An 18302-nucleotide genomic window follows, 5' to 3' on the forward strand; every position below is an offset into this window, starting at 1 on the left:
GGGAGGGGGCTGGGACCACGCTCAGTCCGTATCAGACTGGGATGAAGATGGTCTCAGCAATGCCCTGCCTGTGTGAGCTTGTGCATATGTGTATTATATTCCTGTACAGATGAAACAAAGAACAGTTTTCCCCCCCCTTTTAATAACTGCATTAAAAGCAGACATCTCCCCATACGTGCAGTTGGCATTTGCCCTTTTGGTTTCTCTGATTTATCTTTTTTTATTCTTTTTCTTGAGAAAAAACTTTAAAATGTCTTGGGAAGGCAAGTCACTTGTCTTTTCAGCCTCCTTCCTCGGGAGTTTTTATCTTTCTCCTCCTCCTGCTAGGAAAAGATAAGCCGGCAAATGCAAACATGACGTCTGGCTGCCCCATGATCAATCCTGTGCACATGTAATTCTGCAGATGTTTTGGCATGTATTTTGTGTGTGTATATACATATATATATATTTAAATATATATATAAAAAAAATCCAACAGCAAAAACCTTAATTATCCTAAACCTTTTTCTTCCCTTGGAAATAATAGAAGTCTCAGTAGGTCCTACAAAAACAGTTGGAATTTGAACCAGGTATTTTTATCAGCGAGTGGAAAATGGGTCTCTGAGCAGCAGAGAGGTCCTCTCTGGGCTGGGAGTGTTGGCAGTAGGTGGGATGGTGTCAGCCTCATGCCATCATCCTGCCCCAAAAACTCACTACCCATTTTCCATTAGCTGTGCCAAGGACAAAGCAGTGATGCTGTGGCCAAGGCAGGTGGGGGAGAGGAGACTTGTCAAACCACACCAATGATTCCTTTTCCCCCCCTCTTTATTTTTTTCCCGCCTGGTTTTATTTTCCTTTGTGATACTTGAATTTATTTTTTTATTATTTTTTTTGATAGCAAAGCGCTCTTTATTTATTTAATGTATACTGCAAAGCTTGGAGAGAGGGGTAGTTACTTGGTTTGGGTTGTTTTTTATTTGTGATATGTTAACTGTTCTGTATATACATCTGGAATAATTGCCTGACAAAAGCTGTGCCAGCTTAAAAACAGGGTATGCCTTTCAGAAATTTGTATATTTTGCAGTTGCTGGACCAATAAAATACCTTGTTGAAATACAGATGTGACCTGGTTCTTCCTTGTATTAGGAATTTGGTGCTTGGGTGGTACGGTGTGGCCCCAAGGGTGACCATCTGCTATGTACTCCTGCCTTGCACATACTTACCTGTGCCTTAAAAATCCCTCCTGACCCAGCAGTGGGCTTTCAGGGAATCATCCCCAAAGAAAACCATTTGGATTCCTTTCTTTCTGATCATGTTACTGTGAGACAAGCTCATCAGTGGAGTTGAGGATGCAATTCCTCACACCAGCTGTTGACACCTACTTATGGAAAGAAAATTCCCTCAATCTCTTACCTGCTACATCACTGTTGAGTATGAAGGTAATATGCTGGAGTCTGTCCTGTCATCTAAGGTGCAAGTTAGACAGGGCTATCCATTTCTTCAAGCTTAGTGCAGTTCTTGAAACCATAATAATGGTATAAAATTAGTTGGTGCTAAATGGAGCCAAAGAGCTGGAGGAGAGGTATCCTATGGGCTGTCTGCCCTGAAGGCAGAAAAAGAGATGCCAGCTGCAAGGGGTGGTGTAAAATTCCCTGAAAAGTTGGGGGTTTCTTCTGTTCCTGACCTTGAAGAACAATTTGTGTCAAGGAGGAAGGGAAAGATGTGATTCGGATGCACCTTGTTTGGATGATCCCCATGGATTTGGAGGCTTGTTTTCCCCCTTTAGCACTTGCACCTATAAAGGTTTGTTAGGAGCAGAAGGTGAGAAAAGGTTGGACCCCTGTGTGCAGGTTCAGCCCTGGGGTTTGCTACTGCTGGCTGATGTGTTAACCCCTTGCTCCAATCTTCCCTGGGTTTCAGAGCAGGATGAGCCTTGCTTTGGACTGGGGTTTGCTGGGATGTGCAGGGGCCGTCTGCCTTCTCCCTTCTGATTGCTCTGTGTGACAGGACCCTGCACTGGGGAGGGTGGTCTGTGCTTTTCAACTTGATGGGGGCACCTGCACTAAGTTTTCCTTTCTAGGCATGCACACAGACATGTGAGGCTTCAGGGTGATGCTTGTCACTCAGCTGGGCGAGCATCCTGGGGGCAGGGATGATCCATGCTGTCCAGAAAAGCCAGAAACCACAATAACCTATTGTTATTTTTTTTTTTTAAATCTACAGCAACCTGGCCATCACCTTCACCCAAACACAGACAAAATGCTCCTGCCTTATTTTAGGGGAGGGAGCACAGCCTTGCAGAAGGTCCTGCAAGGATGCGAGGGGGCTTTGATAACACCACTGCCTGTGATGGGCTGAGATTACATGTAGCCACAACAGCATCCCTGCCTCCTCCTCTGCCTTCCCTGGGTGGGTAGGGGCTGTTTGGAAGCTGTGATAACCTTGTCCTTGCAGGGGAAGAATGGAGAGGGGGGAGGTTTTGCCTCCTCGAGAGGGTGGCTGTGGGTAACACTTTCAAGGCTGCTCTGCAGGAAAACACCCTCTGAAAAGTCTTTTCTCCTCTTTCCACACACAGGGGACATGATGGGGTTTGCATCCATGCAGGAAAACCATGCAAGGGAAGGGGGGAATTCATAGATCAACTCCATCCCAGGCAGCATCCTTTATTTTTCCTCCCTGTGCTGCGTTTTAGAGCATCGCTGAGAAGAGACGTTCCTCCAGGCAGGGCGGCTTTAAAGGTTACACTTGACAGCAGGAACATTTCCCTGCTCTTAGTCAAGTCCCATTTTCATTTTAAAAAAAGAAAACCAACCCAAAACCAAGCCCAACAACCCCCCTCACTGCCAGCAAATGAGGCTAGAGAGCTTGTGATTGCTAAAAACAAAAAGGAAAATAGGAAAGGGACAGAGCAGTCACGCTGGCTGACTCAGCTCTGATTGATGGCACAGGAATGTGTCTGATACGTGCAAGGGATTAAATAAACCATGGGCCAACTGTCAGTCTGTTGGATGAAGCACAGCGGGCACCCGCTCACCTGCCTGGGGCTGGGGAGCGACAGCCATCACATCATGGGATTTGAGGGGTTTTTCTCTTTGTTTTTTCTTTTTTTTTCTTTCCTTTTTTTCTTCCCTTTTTCTCTTTTTTTTTCCACCTGATAGAGAGAGGGGGGAAAAAAACCCCATAACTATTTTGGGGGGGTTTGCTTTGCAAGGGGGAACAACTCGCTCCTCATGGCTCTAAAGGGAATTATTTGCAACAGCTCCAGGTATCCAAATGCATTTGTGCACTGTTGCTGCAGCAGAGACATCCTGGGAAGGCACAGCTTTCTGCTGCAATGTGGAAGATCCTATTCACAGCTGTATAAATCACAAGGCCTGTATCAATCCCAGTCTTGCTGCTCTGTGCCTAAGTGGTGCTCAGTGCTGGGGTCCCTTCCCCATCCCCAGGTAGGCTCAGAGCCCAGGGTCCCCTCAGAGCTGAGAGAAGGCTGAGTGGACATGGGTATTTGACTCTGGCATCTGTCGGTGTCCTTGCTTCTCTCTGAGACTGAGGGGTGTGATGAGGCAGCACCAGGTTCCTCTCACCGAGCTGACCCCTCCCTGGGTGTGGAACAGCCCATTCACCTGAGTGGTCAGGTGGGGTGAAAACTCACTCCTGGATATGTCATGCCCCTGCCCCTGATAAAACCCACCTATTGTGGCTCCTGCTGTGGAGCCCAAATGTTTCTCCCACTTCACCCTGGCCATTCAGGGGTTCCCTGGCTCTGGCACCACACATCTCTGATGGGCTCCCCAGTCAAGTGGGCAAGGGTCCCACAGTGGACCCATCCTTCAGCTCATCTGCTTTGAAGGGGGTCACCTCCAGCTGCTGGTTTCTCCTCTTCCCACCTGCCCATCATGGTACCGAGAGCCTCCTTCCTCCCCAGCCATGTGGCCATGGCCCACAAGCAGTGGGTGGGAAGACCTACCACAATGAAGTCCTGATCTTTCCAAAAAACACACGGACTTAGAGTGGTTTTTGAAAACCTCTCTGAATTTAAAAGGTGAAGTCAAAGAGTGCTCATAGAATCATAGCACGGCCTGGGTTGGGAGGGACCCCAAGGATCACAGAGTTGCAACCACCCTGACACAGGCAGGGCCACCAACCTCCAGGCCTGGAGCTACACAAGGTTGCCCAGGGCCCCATCCAACCTGGCCTTGAACAGCTCCAGGGATGGGGCACCCATCACTTCTCTGGGCAGCCTGTTCCAGCCCTTCACCACTCTCTCTGGAAAGAACTTCCCCCTAATATATCATCTAAACCTTCCCTCCTTCAGCTTCAATCCATCCCCCTTGTCCTGTCACTGTCTGCCCTTTTAAAAAGCTGAGTCCCCTCCTGTTTCTCTGCTCCCTTCAGGGACTGGAAGGCTGCAATGAGGTCCCCCTGCAGCCTCCTCTTCTCCAGGCTGAACAAGCCCAGCTCCCTCAGCCTTTAAAAGGTGTGTCAGAAGTGGGATTTGAACCCACGCCTCCATTTGGAGACCAGAAAACCCCAGGGAAAGGCAGAGCCTTGAGTCTGGCGCCTTAGACCACTCGGCCATTCTGACATGGGGAGAAGGGCGATAGCAGTAGGTGTGGCATCCAGTCCACTGCTGGACCTTCTCAGATGCCCCCAAGCCCCATCTGCCTCTGCATCCCCTCTGTTACCCTCCTGACTGCTATGGAGCATCCTCCCAGCCTCGCTTCCCACCCTGCATGGAAATGGAGGGCAGCCATCAGAGCTGCTGGGAAACACTCCTGCCTCCGAGCTGCTGCTTAGACATAACCATAGACCTAGTGACTTTGTGACACACTGTGACAGCCCCTTGCAACTTCCTGGGTAATTACACTGAGGATTTTTTTTTGTTGTTGTTGTTGTTGGTTGGTTTGGTTTTTCTTTTCCAGACACCAGGTCACTTGAGAAATCGGACTGTGTCACTTCCCCAGTCATGTGCTTTTCCTTCCTAATCTCTTCCCGCTTGGGCTATGACCTGTTCATGGCAGGATTGTGGGAAGACCGAAATGTTGGATCACATGGAACTGCCTCAGGAAGGAACTGGCTAGAAAAGTGAATTGAAACTGTATCTAATTGTCAACAATCCTAGAAGAGACATTGTGTTTATGGAAGGACGGTGTTAAGTGGATAGCAAAATGGTTGACATCCCCCTGAATGTTGGCTTTGTGTGTCTCCTGTTCCCCTTGAAGCTGCCCCACTGCATCCTGCTGATCCTCTGTCCTGCCCCACGGTCCTCCCCAAGACTTATGATGACCCTCCTTGTCTGGGGACGCCACGGCATGGGCCAGTCCTCGCTGCTGCTGGAGCCAGACTGGGATCTGTGCCCTGGGAAGCCTTCACTGCGAGGTTTGCTCTGTGCTTTCCTCACGGTCCCATGCACCAATCAACATGTATCAACATGAGACACAAGCAATAGAATACAAAGGAATCCATCACTGGTGTGCTGAGTGTTGCCAGGCCTCAGATCTCTTGATAATCTCTTCTCTGATAAGCCACCACCACCCCTTGTGGACCCAGCAGCTCCAACCCAACAGATGATGGGCTAAATGTCTGAGATGTCTTCTTGAATGTTATCTCCCACGATCCTAAGGGGAATCTAATTTGCAGCATGATAAGTGCATGACAAGGTTACTGACTCTGCTAAGCTTCATGACCAGCCTGATAACACCCAACTGTTGCATCTCTTCACCCGACTTGTTAGCAGAGCAAGAAGGTAATTTCTCAAGAAGACTCAGAGTTAGCATGTTCTGAAGGGGTGGTGATGAGATGACTTCAGGGTCACACAGGCTTTGTAAATTGCTTCTCCCTCCAGTACAGGGCACAGACTCTTATATCACATCCACTCCTAGTTAGACACCCAGCAAAAACTAATTGGTCTTTGTTGCCATAGGAGGTATCTGAGCATGCTTTTGTACTGAAAGTAAGGATGGCAAACATTTGTGCCAACTGATGGAGTTAGAAAAGTGGGTGGCAGCAGAGGTTGTGACCGAAAAGCGTTGCTGAATTGGAGCTACAAAGAGAAACAATAATTAAGACCCAACGAATAATTACGATGGTGGAGGGCAGCTCGAGAATGAGCACAGCCCCAAATCCAGATATTTCTAGCTGCAGCTCAAACCCCACAATTAAGCTGTGATTTTGGTCGTTATGAGGAGGTATTTCCAGAGCTGGGTCTTGCTTTTCGCTGCCTTTATCCACCAAAATAACTGACTCAGCATCGGCAGGAAGAGAACCCAGCATTTTGATAAATGTCATCCAAACCAGACTGGGGAGCCTGTGCTAGCCTGTGTTGGATGCCTCCACCAAAGCTGGATGCCAACCTGTGGGCAGAGCTGCGTTTTCCTGAGGAAGAGAGGAAGAAGCTTTCTGGCTTTTGGGGGGGAATGTGTTGGTTTATGGGACGTGGAGGAGTACCTAAAAATACTGATGTCCTCCCTTGGGAGCAGGAGTTCCACCGTACAGCAGCAGAAGTGAATGTCACCATGCATTGCTCTGGGTCTTGGTCCATCACTACCCACCTGTTACTCCAGGGCACTGATGTACTGGTAAGACAGGAGGGGAAGGAAGCCGTAGCTCTCGTACAGGTACCTGGTTGCCCCATCCACTTTGTGCCTCAAGCACGCGGTTCTCAGGGGTGTCTCTGCAGGCAAATCATACCACCGACCTAGATTTCAGGGTGATGGTACAAGTCTTAATGGCTGACTTCCTTCCTGGTTCTCCCACTGGTGTTGCTGCAAGGACTGTGACTTACTTTGGGTGTTCCAGGGCTGCTCTTTACCTCCCAGACAGCATTAATGTCACTCGCTCCGATGGGTGACAACACCCTACCAACCAGGAGCCCTGACTCACTTATCCTTCTGCCTAGCCTTGATTCATCTGTGGCAAGTGGCAGACGTGCTCTCCTGCCATGCATCCACCTTACTCTTTCTAATTGCTCCATCCTTTCGCATTCACTAGGCACTTGCAAAGCCACGTGTTCGCTTCCTGCTCTGTATTCTCTGTGCCATGTGTAGGCATCTCCCAAGCCTGTTCTCCTTGTACCATACCCAAAGGCCACCTTTTATATTTTGACAGACTACAGACATGCTGGTCATTAACCCACTTGGTACTTGCTTAGCCTCCACCAGCAGCTCCCCATGCCCTGTTTCTGCTGCATGAGTAGAAAAGGGGTTTTTTTGATCTTCACTGGTGGCTTTAACCTACTAGAGAAAGGTGAGAGACAAAAAGGATCAGAGGGCTGGACCACTTCTCCTAGGAACACAGGCTGAGAATATTTGGAGTGTTCAGCTTGGAGAAGAGGAGACTCCAGGGTGACCTTAAAGCCCACTCCAGTACCTGATGGAACCAACAGGAAAGCTGGGGAAGGACTGTTTGTAAGGGCATGGAGCAATAGGATGAGGAGAAATGGTTTTAAACTAGAGCAGAACAGGTTTAGATTAGACATTAGGAAGAAGTTCTTCAATATGAGGGTGGTGAGACACTGGCACAGGTTGCCTAGAGAGGTGGTGGAGGTCCCATCCCTCGAGCCATTCAAGCTCAGGCTTGATGGGGCTCTGAGCAACCTGATTTAGTTAAAGGTGTCCCTGATCACTGCAGGGGATTGGGCTAGATGGTCTTTGGAGTTCCCTTTCAACATAAGGCAGCATTTGATGATGCCATGAAAAGCCATGGGAGTCATCCCCAGGGCAGGTTCTTGGAGGAGGAAGAGGTTGCCCTTTCTCCCTGAGCTGTACCTATCTGCAGTGTCGGTGTCACTGCCACAAAGTCCCAATGCCTTTCCAGCCACCATCTATTTAATATGCTCTCTGGGTTTTTACTAAGAGGTTGTGAACTATTTGGGCACCTTCTCAGTGACATTTTTGTGCTATTACAGGTCCCATTGGTGTGGATGAGGCCACTTTTGGGGCAGGGAAGTTCTTTTCTTATTTGGCTATAAATTACCCAGCTGGGACTGGGTGCTGTATGAACAGGGTATAATAAAATAATAAAGCACCAGTATTCCCCATAATTCATTAATTAATGACTGGGGTCCTTTTCAGACCATAATATTTCTGAGTGTGATGTTGTGCAGAAACTAGTTTCAAGCCTCTTCTTCTGGCAACACTTTGCCTACGATGGGGTCTGCTGAAGAGGTGAGAGAAGTCCAGCTGCATCCCTTACATAAAATCACTTGCAGGAATCAGCACACCCTGGAAAGAGATGGAACTGGGAGGAAAATGAATTAAGTCAGAAGAGTTGTAATAAAAGGGTTTGCAGGACTTCTGGTTAAAGCTGGCTGAAAACCAAGGCCTTTGGTTCACCAGAGACCTTCTCTTTGAAATGTAAATACAAATATTTTCCTGTCCAAATGGGATGGAAACTGATATTACTTAAAATTTCCAAATCTCCTTTTGACCCCATGAACTGACTTATCATTTTCCCTGGTTTGCTGAAGATACCTTAAGCAAAACATTAGGTTTTTTGGTTTATTTTGTTTTGGTTTGTTTTGTTTGTCAAAACCTTCCTTTGTGGGAAAACACCATACTTAACTTGCAACTGGGGAAAGGAGCACCACTGATGAAAGAGTGGGGCATAGCCCTTCATCACTTATGGAGAGTGAAATTGGGCTTTTAGTGGCCTTATCTCATGTGGGGTTGGATGCCCACCTTGCCCATGCCACAGATCACCCCCAGGCACCTCCTGAGAGACCCAGCAGAGAGGAGCTACAGGCTCTGGAATGCAGGTATGGCTCAGTGTGGTGTCTCTGGCATATCACCATCATCCCTTGAAATGCTCTTGGAAGCTGTGAGCTGGATGGGCAGCGATGCCCCAGACAAGGAGAACAATGAGAAGACCCACCTTCTTGTCCTCAGCAGTATTAACTGAGGTATTTATTACCTTCCTATTTGCTAAGCTGATCTGGGCATGTCTGCGTCTGGCTGCTTCCATCTGAAGCTGCTCCTAGCAAAGCTCCTGCTGTCTGAGGGCTGGGAAGGATGGGCTCCATGCTGATTAAGGGCTGCAAGGACACCAGCCAGCTAGGGAAGACTCTGCCATAGCTGTGAAGCCAATTTGCCAGCAGAGAGGATGACTCAGGGGTAATGTGAGGGTAAAGCTAAGCCAGGCAATCACATGCCTGCCACAGGGTGAGACCAAGCATGAACTGGGGACTCATGTTTGTGTTTGGGGACCATCCATATGCTGGGGACCATGCTTGCATTGGGGGACCATGCTTGTGTTGGGGGACCATGCTTGTGTTGGGGGACTATGCTTGTGTTGGGGGACTATGCTTGTGTTGGGCAGCTGGGATTTGACTGTCAGGCTACCATAGCTTGGTCGTGCATTTGAGCCTGTAACATGAGTTTTGAAGCTTCTTTGGAAAGCTTTGCTATGCTTTTTTTTTTTCTCCACACAGGTAATCTGGGAATCTGAAACCCTCTGGTTTTTCCCAAATGGAAGTGCAGTGCATTGCACACTATTTCCCTTTCTGGTTGTGCTGCTGGGTTTTTGTACTGGTCTGGGTGGGAGGATTGGGCTTCATGGCTCCTCTTTGGTGGCACTGCCAGGGCATTTGCAAAGCCTGATGTTAGACAAAAGCAGGCAGGACACCACACAATCGTGATGTCCAGCCTATCCACTGGCTGTGGGCTAACAGGACTTCTCATGCCTGCACATCTCTTGCTGTTCATGGAGCAAAATCAGTGCAAAAAGACATACAAGCAATAACCAATAAATACTGTCCAGGAATGTGGTATTTCAACTGCTAATGAGCACACACCAATTAGCCATCTACTTCCAAAGGAGCTGTGTTTGGCGCCTGCAAAGGTCAGATGAAACATTGAGCAGCTGTTACATCCCTCTATAAAAAGGTGTCTGGAGATAAACATCTGCTGGACCCATTGCTGGGCAGTTTTGTCTGGGTCTGCTGCTGCAGGAGGCCCTTCAGAGACAGGCTCTGTGGGAGACCCACGCCAACACAGTTAAACTGCACGCTTCAGTACATAAACACCAGAGGTCAAGGTACCTCCAGAGGACTAAACATTTGCTGCAAGGGCTTAGGAATAAATCCACTGCAGGGACTGGACCTAATAGCTATTGCAGAATGAGGCCTCGTCTCCTCTGTTGAACCGGATATCTTGTAGATAGATCCCATTAGCTGCAACCAAGCTGCTTGGGGTTATCACCACCTCTCCCCGTGGCAGATGAGACAAAGCACAACACTGAAGCATTCAGTTGCAAAACAGATGTATTCCAGGGTGGAAATCTGAAATCCAGTAGCATCTTCTCTCAAGTAATTAACCAAGGGACCAAAGGAAATACGCACAAAAAGCCAATTAAGCCATCGTGGATTGGTCACTCCTGCAGGAAATAAAACTGTCAGGGAGGTTGTTTCTTCTGCTGGCTGGGATTATTTATAGCCAGGCTGTCTGTTGGAGTCCATCTGAGCAGGCAGGGAGCACAGCAAGGGCTGTGGCTGCTGGGAGAAGTCTGCTGTGTTTAAGAAAGGCTGGGGGTGAGGGCAAAGTCAGGCAGGATTCTTCTGGGTGAGCTTTTGTCATGATGAAAATGTTGGTTTGTTGAAAATTGAGGCTTTCTGCAGCAACATGGAATCATAAATTCATAGAATTGTAAAATCACAGAGTCCCAGACTGGTTTGGGTTGGAAGGGACCTCAGAGCCCATCTAGTTCCAAACCCCCTGCTACGAGCAGGGACACATTCCACTACTCTAGGGTGCCCACAGACACATCTAACCTGGCCTTGAACCCTGCCATGGATCCAGGGGCAGCCACAGCTTCTCTAGGCAGCCTGTGCCAGGGCCTCCCCACCCTCACAGGAAAGAATTTCTTCCTAATCTCTAATCTAAATCTCCCTCTTTCAGTTTAAACCCATCATCTCTTGTCCTATCAGTCCCTGCCCTTGCAACCAGTCCCTCTCCATCTTTCCTGTAGCCTCTTCAGGTACTGGAAGGGGCTCTAAGGTCTTCCTGGAGCCTTCTTTTCTCCAGGCTGAACAAGCCCAACTCTCTCAGCCTGTCCCCACAGGAGAGCTGCTTCAGCCCTCTGATCACCTTTGCAGCCTCCTCTGGATCCGCTCCAACAGCTCCATGTCTTTCTTGTCCTGAGGGCTCCGGAGCTGGTTGCAGCACTGCAGGGGTTCTCACAAGAGCAGAGCAGAGGGGCAGAATCCCCTCCCTCAACCTGCTGGTCACGCTGGTTTTGATGCAGCCCAGGACAGGGTTGGCTTTCCGGGCTGCAGGTGCACGTTGCTGGGTCATGTTGAACTTCTCATCCACCAACACCCCCAAGTCCTTCTCCTCAGGGCTGCTCCGATGGCAAACCAACAGACAGGATAAGGTCTGCTGCCATGGCTCTGGCTGTTCTTGGTGTTCTGGTGTGTTTCCTGGTGTGGTGTTCATCTGGGCTGACTGGGACTCACAGTTGATGGGTGCAAGGAATGTCACAGCTCAGGGATGGCTCCTAGATGCAGCCACTCTATACCTACCACCAAGCCTGGGTATGTGCATCAGCTAGGGGGTTTCTCCTGTTCAAAGGAACTCTCTTAAAATAAATCAGAGTGATTAAATTAGCTCTTTATTTGAGGCTCATTGAGCAAGACCTTGTTTATCGATGCAGCCTGTGGACCACAGGATTATGTGGATTATGCCCATGGGGTCTGTGAACACAGCTGAAGGCAGCAGCATGCTGTCAGGAGTCTGATGTCCCTCTATGATGGATGAACTGGAAAAGACTGGGAGCAGTCAGGCAAGGAGCAGAGAGGGGGCCACATGAATGCGATGCACCCTATGACCATGCCCCAGGAAAGTCCCAACACTCAGAGTGAAACTCTATCCCAACGGCCACATCCCCACCACCTGCATGTGGAAGAGGAGAGCTGTGGGAAACCACCTGTTTCACAGGGCTTTGGGGCAGAGGCAGAGAAAGGTTTTAGCTCTCAGCTTTGGTTAGCTGGGAGGGCAGCTGCACAGCACTGTGTCCTGGCTGGCATCTTGCACAGCTCCATGAGGAACTTTCCATTGGAAGGCATCACCCTCTGGAGCAAAGCTGGCAAGTCTCAGTGCTGTTCCTGCCTCTGAAGCAACCTCCATGCTTGAACAGCTAAAAGGCACAGCTGGAGTCACTGGACCTGAACGTTGCCTGTCATGATGGTCTCTGAGCCCATATGTGTGTTATTATTTTTACTACTCCTATTCTTGTCGTTGTTATTATTCCTATTGCTATTACCATTACTATTATTCTTATTATTACTATTACTACTACTATTCTTACCATTGCTACTATTACTATTAATATAGTCCAGGAGTGGTATATGGTCGTCCAAGCATCTTGGGATCTGGAAGGTTGGAGAGGGACCCAGGCTGCACAGTGGATTCTGCTCTGCTGGAGCCTGGTTTCTTTGTCTGGGAAAGGTTTGGGAAAGGAAGTGGTGAATTGTCTCTTTTTGCATCCTCTGTGATCCCCAGACACACTTTGCTGATCCCTGGAGAGATAAATTCCTGTGGTAGCCTCCAGCAAGAGTCACATACCTGCCTGGATCTCCAGTAGTTTCAGTGATGGGGGAAGCATCAAAACTGCAGGGTTTAGATGTGAAGTCCTTCCCCAGGGCATGACCTGAAAGACAGACAAGGTGGAAACACAACTTCTCTTCCTTCCACAGCCAACATTCCCCTTTCCCCTACCCCGCAAAGGTCCCAGTTATGGATTTTCTGCAATCCTGAATCCTGGCATTAAGCAACCCTGAGCAAAAAGTGCTCCCACAGGGCTCATCAGTCTCATGCTCCCACCTCACCCCAGACACTACCTTCTAGTTTAGGATTTGCTGGGGGTGAGGGATTACAGAAACCGCGTCATCTAATGGAGCAGATGATGGACCAGCGGAGACACAGAACACCGGTGAAGCTGTAACTGATGTCCAAACTGGATATTTACCCTGCCTTTAACTTCTTGACACTGTGTTTATTAGTGCTAATGCATCTATGTACAACCTGTGCCTTGACTGGCAGGTGCTGCAGCTGGCAAAGGTTTGTAGCTTCTTTTGCAGCTGGTGGTGAAGGTTTAACTGTTGCACTGCTGAACTCTCCATCAGATTGGGAAAAGTTAGCAGGAGGCAGTGAAAGCAATGTGGCTCTTTGACCTCAGGTGCATTTTGTCCATCTGTTTGCCAGAAAGCCCATAGAAAGCATGCAGGGTTGGGTCCTGCCTTGAAGGAGAAGCTGGGAAGGCAGACAGAGGCTTTGAATACGGTGGTATTTAAAGCTGTGGGTAGTAAGCTTCCGCCCTGTAAATGCAGTCCTCTCACATGCGGTGAGTGGAAGAAGTGACTGAGATTTGCATCTTTGCCTGGCACTGGCTGGGGAGGAGAAGAGCTGCAGCTGCTCAAAGTGAAAGAGCAAGAGGAGGGGAGGTGATGGGGACGATGTCAGAGTGCTTTGCTAACAGTCATTTCCAGTAATCGCTGTGAGCTGCACAGCTCGTGTTTAATTTACTGCCAGGCAGATGTTGGGTGCATCTCCCACTGCTTGGTCACAGGGCTTGAAGTCCCCCCCTTTTTTTTTTCTCTGTTGTTGAGCCAACAGAGGCAATGAGTGACACTGATCTTGTGAGCTATCTCTATGTATGATCTCCTGGTGGGAAGGTTTCTTCCAGTTAATTCAACTGCTGGCCTGGCAGAACTGCTTTCTTAGCCCTGGATTCCTGAGGACAGGCATTGCTGGGCCTGGATTTGACCTCACCAGTGCCCCACATCTAAATTGTGTGAGATGGGGGTCAGGTGCTTTGATTTACATGCAGTGCTGCTCCTGGCACAGCTCCATCTGGCTCTACCCAGCAGGTGGGTCTCAGTGCCTGAAGGATGATCAAGGTACAACCAATATTGCATTGGATCTTTCGTGGATAGGGAGCCATGGATAGTTCCTTGCCATGCTGAATTAATCCAGGAGGTTTTATGCAGAGCCCAGAGGCTGTGCACTGGGGAGACAGTATAGATGGGAGTGGAGGATATGAAGAACCAAACCATGCCTGTTGTTGAGGTGTATGAATCGAGCAAATACCTTGTCAGCTAGTGCTTACTTTACAGAGCCTGCTGGGAACAGCATTCATTAGGTATGCAAAGCTGCATGATTATGAAAATAAAGTCTCAGATAAGCCAAGCTAGCCTGTCATGAAGTCCAAACAAACCAAAAACTGTTTAGAGAGATGCAAAACCTGCCCTCTGCTTGGAGCACCGTAGCTGGGAAGTTGCTAGTCCACAACTGCACATCCAGTTCTATCTGATCTCCCAGACAATGCACCGGCTCCTTGTCTCCTCCTTCTCTTGCCCAAGGGATGTTTTGACTCTGGCACTGAGCAAAGAGAAAGACATATGTGACCTAAATCAGGTTTTACTTCTGCTCACATCCCTCCAGCTTGAGTAAACAACGGAGGATGTGACTGAGAGCACACACGGCGCCTCGTCAACGCCTCTTCTCCGCTTCAGGTTTTCTTCTTCCTTCCCCAGAGGTGAGTTTGACTCATTCTGTATTTAGGGAGATGCTTCCCCTTTCCCCACGCTCATTAAACCTCCCTGATCAGCCGGTCCTCAGACCACCTCTGTAGCTTTTCTTGTTGCACCGAGTTGCTTTGTCCAACCGGCCAAACTCCACCAGAAGGCTGGGAAAGGATGGGAAAAACCCTGGAGATGGACAAAACAAACACACACACACACACACAAAGAAAAAGCTCACTTGATCAGTCTGAGTGCCAGCCCCACCCTGGGGTGTGGAATAAACACCGGCAAGCAGGCAAGTATTTATTCATCCCCACTCAGCATCCAAATATTTGTTTCTCTTTTTCACAGGGGTGCACACTCACATTCATGCTGCCTGCCAGATGCCTTCGCCCACAGTGAACCTGGGCACACTTCTGTCTGCTAAGAAGGCAGAAAAGAAGCCTTGAGAAAAGAAGACTGAGAGGAGATCTGATTAATGTTTGTAAATATCTGAAGTGTGGGACTCAGGGGGAAGTAGCCAGCCTCTTTTCAGTGATCTGTGGGGACAGGACAAAGGACAGTGACCTCAAGTTGAAGTTTCACACCAATATGTGGAAGAACTTCTTAACAGAGAGGGTGACAGAGCCCTGGAACAGGCTGCCAAGGGGGATGTGGAGTCTCCTTCTCTGGAGATATTCAAGACCTGTCTGGATGCTGACCTGTGTGACCTGTCCTAGGGACCCTGCTTTGGCAGGGAGGTTGGGCCTGATGATCTCTGGAGGTCCTTTCCAACCCCTATGATTCTGTGATTCTGTAATTCTAGAAGGCAAGGGAGGAAAGAGATGCTGCCTGCAAGATTTGTTATAAACACACAAGGATTTTTAGCAATTTGATGTCTAGGTGTGCAAGGATGTTTTTCTTTAGATATCTGAACTGCCACCTAAACACTCTTCTGCACCACACATTTGTCTATGCATTTATACTCATGCACTCACAGGTTTTTTACATACATATATGTGTGTGGACACTTAAGTAGTTAGCATATATGTATATCCATCCACCCACCCACATTGACTGACATATGAACACAAAGTGCTGGAAATGATGATCTGGATGCCTTGGCACCAACAGTGCCTAAGTCTGATGTTTGCAGAAGTGAATACGTGGCACATGATGCCATTTTAACCTTTGCATATGCTCACATACATCTTTTCTCCATCTGTCTAGCAGCAGACATGCTGGTACATAGGTGTGCCTAACACCAGCATGTTCTTATAAGGTAATGTGGATGAACGTGGATGAACGTGGATTAAGTTAGCACACAGAGCTGGTTATCTCAGCCAGAGTAAACGTCAGCAGAACCAGTTAATTAAAAAAAAATCATATGCCTGTTGTATTTGACTGAATCAATATGAACCCATTGCATGCAACCCATGTCCCGATCATCTTGATGTAACTACCCAGAGGAGAATGAAATGTCCTTGTGTGACTAAAGAGGAAAAGTTCCTGGTTGACCCCGTGACTACTGAAGCATTTCATCCATCCATCCACTGCTAGACTGAATCAGGCTGCAGGTAAAATGCAGAGGTGTGGCACCTGGGAGAAAAGCTTTCCGTAATGGTAAGCACACACAACACGTGATAACTACCCTTTGATCTGTCCCAGCTTTATGGATATTAGGGGAAAATTCTTTCGGGCAAGTGAGCTTGAAATGTTGACCATGGTGATTAGATAAGGGTGTTTAGTGAGAAGCTTAATTTCCTGCCTAAAATGGTCATGATGACCTGCGATGTGATTAATAACAATGAGCCCCAGGGGAAGGGTTTTTTTTTTTTTCCCCCTCAGTGTCTTCAAAGATGTAAAAGGGAGGAGATTTCTCAGCTACTTCATGGAGCTGGGATTTTATCCAGAAGCAATCCTTGGGGTGATTCTTCATTGCTCTAGTGAGACTCATGAATTTGAACTGGTAGCTCAGAGGGGTGTTGAAGGTGACATGGAGGTTCTTATTCTGACCCAAGTCTGGCTCCCTCTGTACCCAGAGGCAATGAAGGGCATGTTTTATCCTTATCAGGAACGATCTGTTTTTATAGTCCCTATGACAGCAGTTTACTAAGAAGACACAAGAGCTTGCTGAAGTGTCCCGCTGCAGCACCTGCAATATGCTTCAGTGCTTTTTACTGTCAAGAGAGAGGTGGGTGCTGCCCGACTCCCAGTGAAAGCAGTGGGTGTGATGCCCAGTTTAGACACGGGTGACATAAATGCCCATGTGCTGTTGAATCCGTTGACTGGATAGGGAGCTGCAGTCAGGCAGCTCTGGAGATCTGCTCTGGCCTCTGTGTTTTTAAGACGGAAAGAAGATACAACTCTTCTCAGTCAGAGTAGAAAGCACTACAGTAGGACACATGCTACACCTAAAGTCATCCTTCCACTGCTCACTGCCATGGGTGCCTGTAAACGTGCTTTTCACAGAATCATAGAATTGTAGGGGTTGGAAGGGACCTCCAGAGATCATTGAGTCCAAACCCCCCTGCCAAAGCAGGGTCCTTAGGACAGGTCACACAGGTCGGTGTCCAGATGGGTCTTGAATATCTCCAGAGGAGGAGACTACACAACCCCCCTGGGCAGCCTGTCCCAGGGCTCTGTCACCCTCACAGTGAAAAAGTTCTTCCCCATATTGGTGCAGAACTTCCTGTGCTCCAATTTGAGGCCATCGCCCCTCATCCTGTCTCCACAGACAACTGAGAAGAGCCCCAGTTCACTCAGCCTTTCCTCATAGGGAAGATGCTCCAGACCTTTAATAATCTAATCATTTTCTTCCACAGGCATGCCTACCCACCAGTAGAATGGACACAAATTTACATTTTCCAGCTAAGAAACCTTTGTGGCCCCAAAGTCAGGCCCCCACAGGGTATGGGACTCCTCCAGCAATACCAAGAGAACATCACCTATTACCTAACAAGCCAAAGGAGTACCTTACTTGGCCTTTCTTTTTTCCCACTGAAACCATGAGATGAACTTGCAGGGAAACCTGGGAGGTCAAGGTAATTTTTTTTAGTCAGATGTGTCAAGTTCCTCTTAAGATAGGACATGTTCTATGAGATAGGAGGAGATATGATGGCTCATGACCTGAAATCCCAAGGCACAGGTTGTCACAAGTTCCCAGCGGTCTCATGGTAACAGTGACAGACAGTGGCTTGGAGCTGACTTGCAGCACTTCTATAATTGGAGACACACCTCTGAAGCTATAAATGTAATTGCATCTCAAGAGATTACTGAGATCAGAGAAAGAAGGTCATCAGCTGCTTCGTGACCACGCTGAACCCTCCAAATAGACTGGTAGTGAAGTCTACTGAGAAAGCATTATATATGGCTGCTGTCCAGAAGCAGGGCTCTTCTGCAGTCCATGGCTTGCTGCCACTTTTATACTCTCAGTTAGACCCTCTAACCATCAGTTAGACCCTCTACCACCACCCAGTGAGATCCCACTTCTGGTAAAAGTATCTCCGAATTCAGCGTAAAGTCAACTCTTGTTCTGCATTGAACCCAAAGTGGCCCAGGTCCCAGGGACAAGGTCTCCCTGTGTTCCTCTGCAGTGGTTTCACTGCAGGAAGGGAACAGAGGGTGAGCAGGCTTTTTGGGAAGCCCTACAAGATGGGTGTGTGGGTTGACCAAGGCTCCTTGATAGGCTCCAAGGTCTTCAGCGCCATCTACTGTCACGTTAGGTCTTGACTCCCTTGTCATCCCTCCAGGAATGGGATTAGGGGGTACTTTGAAGCTCAGGGCATGGGGATAATTAGTACCTGTATCTATTGTCCCGCTGTTCCTA

This window comes from Gallinula chloropus, assembly GCF_964237585.1.
Source record: "Gallinula chloropus genome assembly, chromosome: 1".
Classification (NCBI taxonomy): Eukaryota; Metazoa; Chordata; class Aves; order Gruiformes; family Rallidae; genus Gallinula; species Gallinula chloropus.